At 43.4% G+C, this 15,730-nt stretch overlaps 1 protein-coding gene across 1 annotated transcript in view; it reads right to left on the bottom strand.

Moving 5' to 3' along the window:
• Positions 1-15,730, bottom strand: part of LOC127621781 (AT-rich interactive domain-containing protein 1B-like) — a 161,062-nt gene that overhangs the window by 112,618 nt on the left and 32,714 nt on the right.

Genomic DNA, 15,730 nt, shown 5'->3' on the forward strand with positions numbered 1-15,730 from the left:
TGATTATTAATTTTGAACACACTATCGGCTAATTTTGCCCACTATCCCTTGCCCGACGAAAAGTTTGACCTCTTGCTTCAGAATTACAACTGACATACTTGAAAAATTTAAACATTTTTTTTAAAATATCTTACAAGAGACTGCCAAAGGAAATAAATAAAGTGATCCAGCACAATGTCATTAAAGGGTTCTGTCATTCTGATTTAACATTCAAGTTTAGTAGATAATTCAAGATTTTTTCCTTTAGTTGATGATGAAACATAAGATCATATCTTTAAATTAAAATACAACTGATATCTGTGTTATATTTCCTCTGCACCACATTGTAAACTTTACACATTGAGAAAAGATAAGTATAGGAAAAAAAGAGTATAGTTTGATTTGCAAAACTAAACTTTACTACATGCATAATCAAAACATCAGCGGCTATCCATACGAAACACCCTAGAACAGATCTTTAACGCTGTTTCCCCTTTTGTCGCTCTCTCCACGTTGTGTCAGAGAAGCGACACTAGGGGTCTCTCTTGAGCGCCAATATTCACCTCTGAACTATGAAAAAAGGCCAATGAGAGTTGGCAACCAGTATTTGCCTGTCCCGCCCCCGGACATACGGGTATTTAAGCAGCGCAAATACGGGAGTTCATTCAGAAAATTTCTTCGGAACCGATGGTCGTGTCTGCAAACTGCTGCGTGTACACACCGAGTTCCTGCTATCCCTCTGCTGCATGCTGTTGGATTCTACGGCGCACAACAGCGGCTTTCTCCTGGTTACGGCTGTACTTCCTGCCCTGGCCGACAGCAGATAATAAGATCTCTCACAAGTTCTTTTTTCATAAAAGATGATTTCAAAAGTAATTTCTCAAAGAGCAAAGCATAGCGTTGAACGTCCTTTTAAGGACGCGTCTTTTTCAAGATGCCTTTCCGCCCCTGTGTTGTTCCTGGATGCGGTAGAGTACTCTCCGCTTCCGATGGCCACAGGCGTAGTCTCGTGTGTCTGGGCAGCGATCACACCGAGGCTGCGTTTGTGGATGGTTCATGTTCTCACTGTGAGAACATGACCATGACAACGTTGCGGTCGCGGCTTGCTTACAACCGTAAGCAAGCCACTCCAGCCGCCCCCCGCGTCGCTCCTTCTTCCCATGGGATTGAGGACAATGCGGCTGGCGATGGAGGCGATTCGGGGATGGCAGTGGGTGCAGCTCCGCCGGGTACGCCCCCTGGGACCACCCGCGCCCCGGCACGCTCGTTGACTCCCGTCCCCGCTCGAGGTGGCGGCGACTCGCCTCACAGCCAGTCTGCCTACCCTCTTGCGATGGAAGCAGATGAGTTCGCCGCGACATCGGAGGGCGTGGGCTCTGATGCTGAGGACTCCTCTGGGCTGCCGCCTTCGGGCTTGCACACCCAGGAAGAGGCCGACGCACAGATGTCCGATATGCTTTCCCTGGCAGCCAACAGCGGGGGCTTGGATTGGAACCCTCCATCCTCCCCACAGCCATCACAGCTGGATGACTGGTTCTTGGGTGTTGGGCACCGCTCACAGCCTCGCCCCCCCCACGGTTCCTTTCTTGCCAGAGGTGCATGATGAGCTGATGTCTTCGTGGAGAGCACCCCTCTCCACTCGTCGCACTGCCACCTGCTCATCCGCCCTCGCCACCCTCGACGGCGGAACACGCCACGGGTACACGGAGATTCCCCAGGTGGATAGGGCTGTTGCGCTCCACCTATGCCCCGGAAGCACTACCACCTGGCGGGGTCGCCCTGTGCTCCCTTCCCGGTACTGCAGAGCAACATCCTCGCTCACCGCGAAGGCCTACAGCGCTACCAGACGCGCCGCTTCCGCCCTGCATGCCATGGCTCTCCTGCAGGTCAACCAAGCCAAGGCACTGCAAAACATGATCCCGACACGCTGCAGGAACTGCGCTCAGCGACCGACCTCGCCCTAAGAGCAACGAAGGTCACAGTGCAGGCGCTCGGGCAGGCGATGGCCACACTGGTGGTCCAGGAACGTCAGCAATGGCTGGACTTGGTCGAGATGCGTGAAGCTGACAAGACTCACTTCCTCAACGCCCCTGTCTCCCAGTTCGGCCTCTTCGGCGACACAGTTGAGGACTTTGCCCAGCAGTTCTTCCTGGTGAAGAAGCAGACGGAGGCCATCTCTCACATCATGCCTCGCCGCAAGCCTGCCGCCACGGCCCAGGCCCCATCTGCTCGCCGAGGGCATCCTCCCACGGCCAGAAGACCTTCTGCTCCGCCCCAACCCGGGCCCAGCTCTCAGCTGGGCCCGGGTGGGACAGCTGGGACAGGGGGCGTACTAAGAGTACGCCCCCTGTCTCACGGACCCCTTCGAGGACCCGGAAGGCTCCCAAGCACTCCTGAGACAGCAGACCCAGAGTGCAAGAAGTTAGCTCCGGAGGTGGTAAGACCGCTCCGTCCCCTGGTGGAGGGCCGGAAGGAGAATCTTTCGTTTTTTCATTTGCCGCACACCTTAACGGGGCTGCGGTACCCAAATTCTCAATAAAAGAGCTATTTCCTTTACCTCTGGGTCACATGGCCCGCAAATGCCGTTCTCACGGCACTCTGCTTTCAGGCCTCAACAGTCCCGGCTTCCTCGACGCAGTGTCCCCGCCCTCAGCCCCATGACTGTTCCCCAGCCGGCCGGTTCAGACGAGTCCAGAGGACGCCAGCATCAGACCTCCTCCTCAGTCACGAACCCACCCCCCGCCGGGTGCGTGGAACAAGGTAAGTGCTTTGAGTTTATTCTCAGCACCAGAGCCTCGGGACGCTACAGTGCCTCCCGACGCCGCGTTACCTGTTCCGCACCTCTGCGAAGCCCCGCTGGGTACATCCAAAATACTCGTCCCTTTGGTGCCCCTAGCACGGAGCTTAGAGGCGTGGCTTTCACTGCCCTGCCCGTCACGCTGGCTGCACCGGACCATTCGACTTGGTTACGCAATTCAGTTTGCCATGTCTCCACCCCCCTTCGTGGGCGTTTATTTCTCCGCAGTGCATGGCGAACATGTGCGAAGAAATCGCCTCCCTTCTAATCAAGGACGCGATAGAGCCTGTAGCTCCGACCGAAACGAAGAAGGGTTTCTACAGCCCTTAATTCATTGTACCCAAGAAAGGCGGCGGCGTACGACCGATCTTGGACCTGCGAGTTTTCAATTGGACCTTGTCCAAACTCCCGTTCAAAATGCTCACCCAGAAACAAATTCTATCTGGCGTCCGGCATCTAGATTGGTTCGCAGCGGTAGACCTGAATGACGCGTACTTCCACGTCTCAATTCGCCCTCGACATCGACCCTTCCTACAGTTCACGTTCGACGGCCAGGCGTATCAGTACAAAGTCCTCCCCTTCGGCCTGTCTCTGTCCCCTCGCGTCTTCACGAAGGTCGTATGCTAGCTCCTCTTGCCCCGCTACGAGGAGCTGGCATACGCATACTCAACTATCTCGACGATTGGCTCATTCTGGCCTCCTCGCAGGAATTACTATGTACAGAGACCAGGTGCTCGAGCACCTCGGCCGTTTAGGGTTTCAGGTCAACTGGGAGAAGAGCAAGCTCACCCCGGCCCAGAGCATCTCTTTTCAAATCAAATCAAATCACTTTATTGTCACACTACCATGTACACAAGTGCAACAGTAGGTGAAATTCTTGTGTGCAGTTCCGAGCAACATAGCAGTCATGACAGTGACGAGACATATACCAATTACAGTAAACAACATACTTACACAAAACAATTTACAAATCAAATGTACACATACACAACACAATAATTATATACAATTACAGTAAACAATACACACAATATACAATACACAATATACAATACAATAAGTAAGGAGTATATGAAATATATATATATATGAAGTAGTATATTGAGGAGAATATGTTGACAGTCCAGTGTGAGATTATAGATGAATAAAGTGCAGTGCTAATTATTGATCGTGATAGATCAAGTGTTCAGCAGTCTGACTGCTTGGGGAAAGAAGCTGTCATGTAGTCGGCTGGTGCGGGTCTTGATGCTGCGATACCGCCTGCCTGATGGTAGCAGTGAGAACAGCCCATGACTCGGGTGGCTGGAGTCTCTGATGATCCTCCGAGCTTTTTTCACACACCGCCTAGTGTATATGTCCTGGAGGGAGGGAAGCTCACCTCCGATGATGTTTCTGGCAGTTCGCACCACCCTTTGCAGGGCTTTACAGTTGTGGGCGGTGCTATTGCCATACCAGGCAGTGATGCAGCCAGTCAGGATGCTCTCTACAGAGAGCATCTCGGTTTGGAGTTAGACTCAGTCTCAATGACAGCACGTCTCTCCAACGAGCATGCTCAGTCAGTGCTGAAATGCCTCGCTTCCTTCAAGTCAGCACCGTGGTCCCTTTAAAACGTTTCCAACGGCTCCTGGGGCATATGGCATCCTCCACGGCGGCCGCGCCGCTGGGGTTGATGCATATGAGACCACTTCAGCACTGGCTCCAGACTCGAGTCCCGAGACGAGCATGGTGCCGCGGCATGCACAACGTGAAAGTTACCACTGCCTGCCGCCAAACCTTCAAAGCCTGGACAGACCTCTGCTTTCTCCAAATTGGGTTGGGGCGCCGTGTGCAACGGGCGCGCAGCCGCAAGCCGGTGGAACCGAGGCCCGCTGCGTTGGCACATCAACTGCCTAGAGCTGCTGGCTGTTTCTCTTTCCCTGAAGAAGTTTCTTCCATTAATTCGTGGCAAGCATGTCCTAGTCAGGACAAACTTAATCGTCAGGTTCCTAAAAGGTGCCCGGAGGATGACTCCCTCCCGGCCTAACCTGTTCCCCTCCTGGGATCTCTCGGTCTTCCTTACAGGACTCCAGAGACCCCCCTTCGAGCCGCTTGACTCAGTTGGACTCAGGGCCCTCTCTCTCAAGACCGCCCTGCTGATCGCGCTCGCTTCCATCAAGAGGGTCGGGGACCTGCATGCGTTCTTTCGTGATCCTAAGACCGCGACCGGGCTATGTGCCCAAGGTTCCTACCACACCCTTCAGGGATCAGGTAGTGAACCTGCAAGCGCTGCCCCGGGAGGAGGCAGACCCAGCCCTTTCACTGCTGTGTCCAGTATGTGCTTTACATATCTATCTGGACCGCGCACAGAGCACGAGATGCTCTGAGCAGCTCTTCGTCTGCTTTGGGGGACAGCAGAAAGGGAACGCTGTCTCCAAGCAGAGACTCGCCCACTGGGTTGTCGACGCCATTTCCCTGGCTTATCACACCCAGGTCGTGCCCCCCCCTTGCGGGTCCGAGCTCACTCCACCAGGAGTGTTGCGTCCTCGTGGGCACTGGCTAGGGGCACCACCCTAGCAGACATCTGTAGAGCAGCGGGCTGGGCAACACCTAACACTTTTGCGAGATTCTATAATCTCCAAGTTGAATCAGTATCGTCCCGTGTTTTCTCAGGTCCGAGCCCGTAGAACTCGGTACCACGCTGACGATCTGACCGGGTGAACCGCTTGCACCTAGCGCCCTTTCCCCCTAACCAAGGGAAAACAGTGTGCCATCATTCCCAGGAGATCCCATCTTGGGACACTGGTTGACTCCTCCCTAGCCCTCGTGGGTCGCAGTTCTGTGGAGGAACTCGCCGACCCAAACCACTGCGCGTACCGCAAGCTACCCTGTACTGGTATAGGTGCTCCACAAATAAGGCCTCCTGTTCGGACTCCCCCTGTGTGTAATACCACGGTACTGTCCCCTCACGAGTTGACTCCGTGTTTCCCTTAGGCAGTTACAGCTGCCTCGGTCGCTGTACTGTATGCTTCCCCCCTCTACGAGGCTGGATCTACCACCGCACCAGCTTTTCCACATAGGTCCTAAGTTAGGCCATGTGATGCATTTGCCACTAAAGTTTGCCTCCCCTCCCGGGTAGGTGTGATCTCCGCAGGGTCTTCTCCGCCCTGAATAAGGGCTTAGACCCCCTTCCCTCAATGCGTGTAAGGGCCCCGGCCGTAGTTGCTCTATGCGAGAAACATAGAGAGAAAAGAGGCCCAACCAGGCTGGCCCGTTCCCATGTTGTCCCATCACCTTGTTCCCCCCTCCAGGGTAACAATAAGGAGTCTGATGGCTTAAATGGGGCATTGGGGAAGGGTACGTGCAGCCTGATACAGTTGGTCGTTCTGCATGTAGGAATACTTGCTCGCTCCTGTATCAGCAGTTCACGTACACGGCTCAGCGCATGGCACTTTTTAAGTGGACCCCTAGTGTCGCTTCTCTGACACAACGTGGAGAGAGCGACAGAAGGGGAACGTCTAGGTTACGTATGTAACCTCCATTCCCCGATGGAGGGAACGAGACGTTGTGTCTCCCCTGCCACGTCGCTGAGCCGAGCCACTGTTGTGGCCGGACCATTTCCGGCTCCTCTGAAAAATCCTGAAAGAACTCCCGTATTTGCGCCGCTTAAATACCTGTATGTCCGGGGGCGGGACATGCAAATACTGGTTGCCAACTCTCATTGGCCTTTTTTCATAGTTCAGAGGTGAATATCGGCGCTCAAGAGAGACCCCTAGTGTCCCTTCTCTGACACAACGTCTCGTTCCCTCCATCGGGACGTTGGAGACCCTAGACGTTCTTCTCCAATAAGGTAGGAATCATTATAGGGAATCGTAAATGAAATGCAATAAAGAATGATAATATTAATTATAGTAAAAATGAAATGAAGAGCATGCAGGTTGTGATAACTGTAACAGGATGATTGACAGGTGAGTTACAGTGACACATAATGCGAATTAAGGATCTTTGGTTTCAAGACGTGATTTAATGACGTGACAGTATGATTTTTTTGATGCACACTAAAAAGTGCACACTTTTCCATTACAGAAACTGTGCACACTTTAAGGGCATTGTTTAAGTAGGTGAACTGGGACTCCTGATGAACACATCTGAATTATTATTTGAATTTGATAATGGTCAAATACTGTATGATACAAATAATTTAGGACTCTGTGTGTAATATAACCATGTGACGCTATGTGATTGGATGGTGTTTTTTCCTTCAAATGCATCAAAATGCCCAAGTACACGTCATTTCATATTCACAATGTAATCCAACTGCATTAATTTAGTTTCTTGAATTGCTTTTGTTCTCTGTTTGGAATACGTAAATAAATGCACTTTTCCTTTTTTGTGACATTGATTATCAAATTTAACTGGTCTGATCTCTTACCACACATGGATAAATTGTTAACAATAAAGAATGGATTATATTTTCCTTCCTCTTTGTATTTTTATGTTAAAATGGCACTCGATTATCCTACTCAAATGCTAGTTATATCAAATAAAATTGTCAGGCTGAAAGTAATCCTAGTAATCAGATTACATTACCGCAAAAAATTAATTTGTGAGATTACAGTATTGATTGGAATATTTAGAATGATCAGTACCCAATTACAATACAGAAGTAATCTACCTAGCACTGCTTGTGTGTACTGTATTAGTGAAAATAGCTGTCTCCAGCTCATTTCCATTCAAATAGCATTTAAAATGGTGTGCGTCATGATGTCGTTCTTTAAAAAAAAAAAACATAAATAAATTTCGCATACGTTTTGGTTTAGCGCAAAATAAATCTGCCCATGAGGCGTTTCCATACAGATTTTTGTGTATATCGCAAATTGTGTACCTTTCGCGTCCCCACATTTCTGTAAAATGTAGAGAGTATTGAGCCAATTTATTGAAGTGAATGTCATTTTAATTTCACATAACTGCATTGCAGGGCTTGACATTAAGAATTGCCATGTGCATGTCCTTCTGACAAGTAAACTGGTCATTCACTTGTCTGGAGAAGAAAAAAGGGATGAAATAGAAAAAAGAAATGCCTCCATCACCATCATTACAGCTAGTGGGATCACATTAAGAGAACAGTGCAGAAAGACAGTTAAATTATTGCTCAACCTCAAGCCTGTATGCATTTCCTCCTTCTGAGGAACACAAAATTAGATTTTTAGCAGAATACTAGTCACAGTCACAATTCACTGTCACTGCACCTTTTTTCCATGCAATAAAAGTGAATGGTGACTGAAACTAACATTCTGCCTAACATCTACTTATTAGTTCCACAGAAGATAGAAAGTTAGATTAAAACAACAAGAATGCAAGTAATGATGTCAGAATATTTGATAACTATTATCAATAAGGTTCCATTCATTAACATTAGATAATGCATTAGCTATCATGAACTAACAATGAACAATATATATTTATAGCATTTATACATTTTTGTGAATGTTAGTTACAACAAAAAAAAATATGATTGTTCATTGTTAGTAGGGCTGAAACGATTAGTCGACGTTATCGACAACGTCGACAATAAAAAATTGACGACAAATATTTTTGTTGTCGAATAGTCATTTGATCTAATTTAATGTAAAATGAGATCACTTTAAACTGTAATAATGACATGTGAGAGCAGCACTGCAGCTCAAACCTGACTTAGGAGGGGAAGAATTACACAGATTACAGTCCAGATGCACTCTAAGCTTTCCAAACAGCTTCAGATTATGTAGATCGCAAAGTATGAGAGAATTATAATGCAAAAATACAACATAAGTAATTACAGAAGCACTCTCGTTGTGGAATAATTGGAGTGAAGCAAAACTTGCGTGTTGTGCATCTTTAAAGGAAACACGCTGGTGTTACATCTTAAATGCAGTTTTACATCTTAAATGCAGTTATATTTAATGCATTATAGCTTTATTAAAGTTCAAATAATACAGAAGCAGATCATGTAAATAACTACAAACTCCGAAACTGGCATTTCTCTGTGCGGTCAGCGCCTCTTCTATGAGTTGTCCCAATCTAAGGGGGAAAGATTGCATCGGACTAATACACACTCTGTCGTGGAGACGTTCATCCCTCGAGCATAAGAGCTTTATGCAGCTAGATTATAATGTATTGTCTCACTATTTATTGAATCATAATATATGTCACTGTGCATTTCTAATCGTGAAGAAAATTGGCAATACGCAGGTTTATTAATACAAGAGAGTTTGTTTTTGTGAGTTAAAGATAAGTGAACAGAAAGGTGAGAGAGGGTAGTCCTTTCCCTATTATACACTGAAACAAAATATATTTTTGATTTGTTTTGGCTTGATTTTCCATATAAATATGTAAAACTCTTTTAAAACAATGTACATTTACTTTAGGAACTATACTGCAGAAGAACAAAACTGTTATCTGAGAATGTTGAATATAATAAAAAAATACAAATATTTTAAAATATCTATAGAACAAATCCTTAAAAAAAAAAAAAAAGATGCATTCACCTGAGAAACAGCATATGATATTTAGACTTGCTTTTAGAGAATATCTCAAATCTCAAATCACTTTATTGTCACACTACCATGTACACAAGTGCAACAGTAGGTGAAAGTCTTGTGTGCAGTTTCGAGCAACATAGCAGTCATGACAGTGATGAGACATTTACAATAAACAACATATTTACACAATACAATTTACATATTAGAATAGATCTTGAATATAAGAATATTTTGTCTTTACTGCACTCGCAGAAGTATAACACATTAAAAAATACACTTACTGTATATTTAAGATACATTCTCTTAAAGCAAGTCTAAATATCTTATATGTTGCTTCTTAATTAAATATATCTTGTTAAGGATTTTTAGACATTTTTAAATGGAAAACAAGATAAAAAAACACTTGATAACATTAGGATTTTTTTTGCAGTGAATTTCTTTACTGAATTAAAATGATAAAAAATAGTTTTTCCCCCTTTAATTCAATGAATGCCATTTAGAGGTATTTTTAAAAGATACATTTTTTTCCTCTATTTTTAGTAAGCAATATAACCTTTCAAGTTGGGACACAAGCAGAATAATCGGTTAAGAGCTAATGATTAATCGTTGCAATAATCACTGAATAGTCGAATAATCTTTCTAATAATTGTTAAATTAATCGATTATCAAAATAATCCTTAGTTGCAGCCCTAATTGTTAGTTCAAAGTGCATTAACTAATGTTAAAATATAGAACTTATTTTTATTTTAAAACTTTATGAAAGTTCGAATTAACATTTACTAATGAATAAATTATGTAAAAGTATTGTTCATTGTAAGTTCATGTTAACTGATGTAGTTAACTAATGTAAAAAATGTAACCTTACTGTAAAGGGTTACCAAATTGTCATTTATTCTGTAAATTATCTCTTCAAGTCAATTCTCGCCAGTGGTATTAAAAACAAATTATATTGACAATTAATTTAAATAAAAAACTGCATTGAAAATGTTAACAGATAAAATCCTAAGAGAACCTTGCAGCTAAATCTGTTATGATGTATATTGAAAACAGATAGGTATATTAAAAATAGATCATATATTTTCATTTTATGTATTTTATAAATATTATAGTATTAATATTACAATAGTATTATTATTAATGTATATTGGTACACTTATTAAATCTGACTGATTCATGTGGCAGAGAAAATAGCTCGGATGCATACATCAGATGGAGCTTTAGAGAGATGAGAGGTGTAACAGGTCTTCAGGATGAGACATAAGTCGTTTTAAGTGTTTCTCTTCATTCTACTGATAGTAGCATTACACAAAGCAATTTTGCAGTTTCTGCCATTCTTGCTGTATTATGAGTAAGTGAAAATGTAAACCTATTCTAGTAGACCCCCAAAATAAAATTATGAACCTGTAAATTAGCATAATATGGGCCCTTTAAACAGCACATTACTGAAACACCAATGACACGGTGAGGAGATATCTGAACCCCAAGGGTCTCAGTGGGTGTGTTTGTGCTTAGTAATCCACAACTCCCCCCCCCCCCTCCTATGACAAGTTGTTTTCATGATGGTGTTATGTAAGAGCTTTTTAAGGCAACAGCTGCCCCCTTCATCCGTTGTAGCCCTCATTTGTCATTTATACAAAAAAGAAAACAAATCCATGAAGCATGATGATGTGTTTTTCCCGCTCATCTCTTTAATATTATGCAGAAGTGTGTGAGCGAGCATACGCACACACAGGGCTCAGATGAATGTAGGGCTGTGTTTTCCCTAGCTTCTTTAATAAGGAAACTTAAGTCAAACAAGGACAAACCCAAAACTATACTATACAAAAATATTTAGACCACTGGTTTAAGAATTTTGTAATCTTCTGTGCATTATTTGAGGAGAATGCAAACGGATAGTGGCGTTTAGGGAGTCAAAATCCCATTTACTCCACAGAAAATCTTTAGAATTTTTTTTATGCGTGTACACCGTTCATGAGCTCCAAGACTGTTACTCGATTGTATATGCTTCAGTAGAAGCCACATGTCAGCGTAATTTCAACTTGATTTAAAAAAAAATATTAGTGCCAAATATCCAGTGAAGAACTAAACTACCCACAATCCTAAAGAAATATCCAACAGTCAGAGAAGTTGTTGTTATCAAGAAAGCAAAAAAAAAAAAAAAAAAAATCACAGGAAAAGTCTTTTTCTGAAGTAAAAATGTATTGCTGTAATGTTTTGCGTCATCTTGGACCTGAATGGTTTGTTTCAAGGCCACTGAAAAAGTGAGTGTTCACTGTTGTGAATCAAACTTTGTAATATCGTGATTCATATCGGAGCTGGTTGGTTTGGTTCATGGCTTAGAACTCTTTATAAAATCATTTTTGAAATCACTATTGAGAAAATTAAGGGGAAAAATACTTTGTTACTGAAAAATAGTAAAACCAATAAAAAGATCACTGCTGTGATCTTTTGCCCTATTTTTCCATTCCTTTCATCACTCTATCAAAACAAATTATAATAATAAAGGATTTAAAAGGACGCTGCACAATTTTAGCAAAATCTAACAACGAGATTGTGTTCAATCCCCAACAGCATAGTTAATCTGTTTCGTTGCAATGTACTAAGAATGTCAGGCATGAAGAGGCTGGGGGCAGGTGAGCGGGTGGTCAGATGGTCAGTGGCACTGCCCCAGGGGGGTTGAGGACTTGTGCTGATTGTGTTGTGACAGGACACAGTGTCCTCTTACTGAGCCTTCAAAACACCTGTCAGGACCAGCGCCCCCCTGCTACGCACCTGCTCCTCACCCAACTGAGCTCACACACTCATTAAACACCCCACCGCCTTCAGCAGACTCAAATGTGAGTCTGTTAACACCAAAGAGTCCAGGGAAACATAGAGGGGAACAGGCCACAGTGTATATAAAGACACCATAAAAACAATATTGATCCTACTTTTAAAATACATATTCCTTGTTTAATTGTGCTGTACACAATTCATCAGTGCACGTTAGGGATGCACCGATCAGGATTTTTCCAGCCGATATCGATCTTGTCACCTGATCGGCCGATACTGATTTCGCCTTTTATCAGGATATCTGTCATAACTGACTATATGTTAGCTTTCTGCACACTGTAACTATAAATAGAGTTTTCCTCTTCCCAGTAATATCACTTTGCCTAGTTTTTGCTGACAATTTTTTTTAAAAAGTTTAAAAGACTTATTAACCCTCATGTGGTGTTTGGGTCATTTTTGTTTCGTTAATAAAAATGATATCCTTTATCTGAGTGGTACAAGACTGAATTTTCCTCCACTAACTATCTAAACACACACACAAATCTGGACTTGACTCGATAAGTCTAAGTGGTCTTTAAAAAAACAACACTTGTGGTGCAGCAAAGCACACCCACAACATGATGCTGCCAACCCCATGCTTCACATTTGGGATGGTGTTCTTCGTCCTGCAAGCCTCACCCTTTTTCCTCCAAACATAACGAAAGTCCTTATGACCAAGTTTCATTACACCAAAGGACATTTCTCCAAAAAGTAAGATCTTTGTCCCTATATGCACTTGCAAACTGTAGTCTGTCGATATAGGATTCGTTTTACTGTGGATATAGATACTTGTCTACCTGTTTCCTCCAGCATCTTCACAAGGTCCTTTGCTGTTGTTCTGGGATTGATTTGCACTTTTTGCACCAAACTACATTCATCTCTAGGAGACAGAATGCATCTCCTTCCTGAGTGGTATGATGGCTGCATGGTGCTTTTACTTGCATACTATTGTTTGTACAGATAAACATACCTTCATGCATTTGTAAATTGCTCCAAAGGATGAACCTGACTTGTGACCTTTTTTTTCTGAGGTCTTTTTCTCTGAGATTTCTTTTGATTTCCCCATGATGTCAAGCAAAGAGGCACTGAGTTTCAAAGTAGGTCTTAAATTACATCCACAGGTATACCTCCAATTCAGTTCACCTCCAATCAGAAACTATTGGCTAATTGTCTTAAGGCTTGACATCATTTTCTGGAATTTTCCCAGCAGCTTAAAGGCACAGTTAACAGTGTACGTAAACTTCTGACACACTGGAATTGTGATAGTCAATTAAAAGCAGGCCCGGATTACACAATGGGCATTATGGGCACGGGCCCAGGGGCCCATGCGCACTTGGGGCCCAAGCGAGGGGAAGATTTTTTTTTTTTTTCCATTTCTGAAAACGGAGCGTATATTTGCACTACGTGCAGGCCCGGTGCCTGTCTTTTTAGCAAAAAGACGCTCGACACAAAATAACTACTGTAGCATAAGGCGTGAGGTGCATGATGGTAGCTTTTGACGCGTTCGGCCAGAGTTCGAATCCGCCTTTTGCCGAACTCGCTCTTCTCCTTTTCCCAACACATGCAGGTACTTACTGCTGGTGGTGACACGTCACGCGTGCATTTGAGCAACACTGGCAACAAAACTAGCACTAGTGTAATTGCTAAATAAGTTAATTGCCATTATGCAACGTTTTAGAAAAGTATGAATTAGCAGAATATCCAGTGTTATGAAAACAGTAGGTCAACATAACTACAATGCATTCTTTAATTCCCTGTCTTATTCTGCCCTCTGGCATATCGAAATTAATACAAACCTTAACATAAAGAGACGGACAGTGTTATTAACAGACAGTAAAAATAATACTAATAATACTATGTAAAAAAAATCTGATGAGCCCAGAATATAAACTCAACGTGTTTAATTACACGTTATAAGCATTGCCGAATACACTCAAATGAGATCGACTCAGAAAAGACGTCAATAAATGTACGCGTCACCTGCTACATCTCTTTGTTGCATGCGCAAATTATGATCACTAATACAAAATACAACATTTTATTCACAAAAATGTTGTGAATTCACATTCGTTGAATTCTGAATTTTGCACACATAAGTTGAAAGCAATTTGTTTGTGGATAGTAGGCACAGGCTATCCTAGAAGAACATATCTGCAACATTTATCAAGTTCACGGATAATTGTGCGTGCATCTGATCTATTAAATTAGTATTATTAATCATTATGATACTAAAATCATAATAAAGTATGTATACTACAAAAAATCAGATGAGTCCAGAATATGAATGTAACGCGTTTAATTTCACGTTAAGTATTTTCCTCCCATATAAAACATTATAAGAAAGCTAAATGTGGCTTTATGCATATTAGAATGTCCCCTTATTATGTCGAAATAACGACTTATTATTATATTGAAATAACGAGATAAGTTATTTTTCTTCCTCTTTTTTTCACCTTAAAAAATGAACTTTGAACAACACAAACACAAAAGCGCCTCAGTGCACTGTCACTGATGGCCATTGAATCTCAGCTGGTCATGGACTTGGATTTTGATGACATTGTAAATTAGTTTGCTAAAAGGAAAGCCAGGAAGAAGTCTTTTTAAGGGCAGCCGGAGAGAGGAGAGGAGGAGAGACAGACAGACAGACAAAAAAGTGAGGAGAGGAGGAGAAAGAAAGACAGACAGACAGACAGACAGACAGACAGACCCTGAGGAGAGGAGGAGAGGATGAGACAGACAGCCCCTGAAGAGAGGAGGAGAAAGACAGACAGACAGACAGACAGCCACTGAGGAGAGGAGGAGAGCATGAGACAGACAGACAGACCCTGAGAAGAGGAGGAGAGGATGAGACAGACAACCCCTGAGGAGAGGAGGAGAGGATGAGACAGACAGCCCCTGAGGAGAGGAGGAGAAAGACAGACCCTGAGACTGAGGAGAGGAGGAGAAAGACAGACAGATAGACAGACAGCCCCTGAGGAGAGGAGGAGAGCATGAGACAGACAGACAGACCCTGAGGAGAGGAGGAGGTATTGTTTGTGTGTGTGTGTGTGTGTGTGTGTGTGTGTGTGTGTGTGTGTGTGTGTGTGTGTGTGTGTGTGTGTGAGAGAGAGAGAGAGAGAGAGAGAGAGAGAGAGAACAACTTACATGAAATATAGTATTATCAAAAAAAACAAAAACAAGCTGCTTTATTTTACATTTGCTTTACATTTACATTTAGGGCATTTGGCAGATGCTTTTATCCAAAGCGACTTACATGTAGTACATTTGTCAATAGTTGGACTGGTCATACACCAGCAAATGTAATTTGTATTGTAAGCAACCAATATTATACCATAATACTTAAAGCATCCTGTAATGTGTCTACTACCATTTTACTATTATTCAATCATCAAACAAAGAATTTTTTTAGTATAAAGAAGAGAGAGTATAAAGAAGAGTAAAAAAGTTGAGTTAAGATGACCTATACTGTTTGCATCCTTTTCATCACAGGAAGAGGAGAGGGGCAGAGAGACAAAGAGCGGCAGCCCCTGTAGAGCCGAGGAGTAGAGGACAGGAGAGGAAGAGAGAGACAGACAGGAAAGCTACATTAATGGGTGTGTGTACGTGTTTGTGTGTTAATTAATGAAGAATTTGATTCATATAACTG

This window comes from Xyrauchen texanus, chromosome 28, assembly GCF_025860055.1.
Source record: "Xyrauchen texanus isolate HMW12.3.18 chromosome 28, RBS_HiC_50CHRs, whole genome shotgun sequence".
Taxonomy (NCBI): Eukaryota; Metazoa; Chordata; class Actinopteri; order Cypriniformes; family Catostomidae; genus Xyrauchen; species Xyrauchen texanus.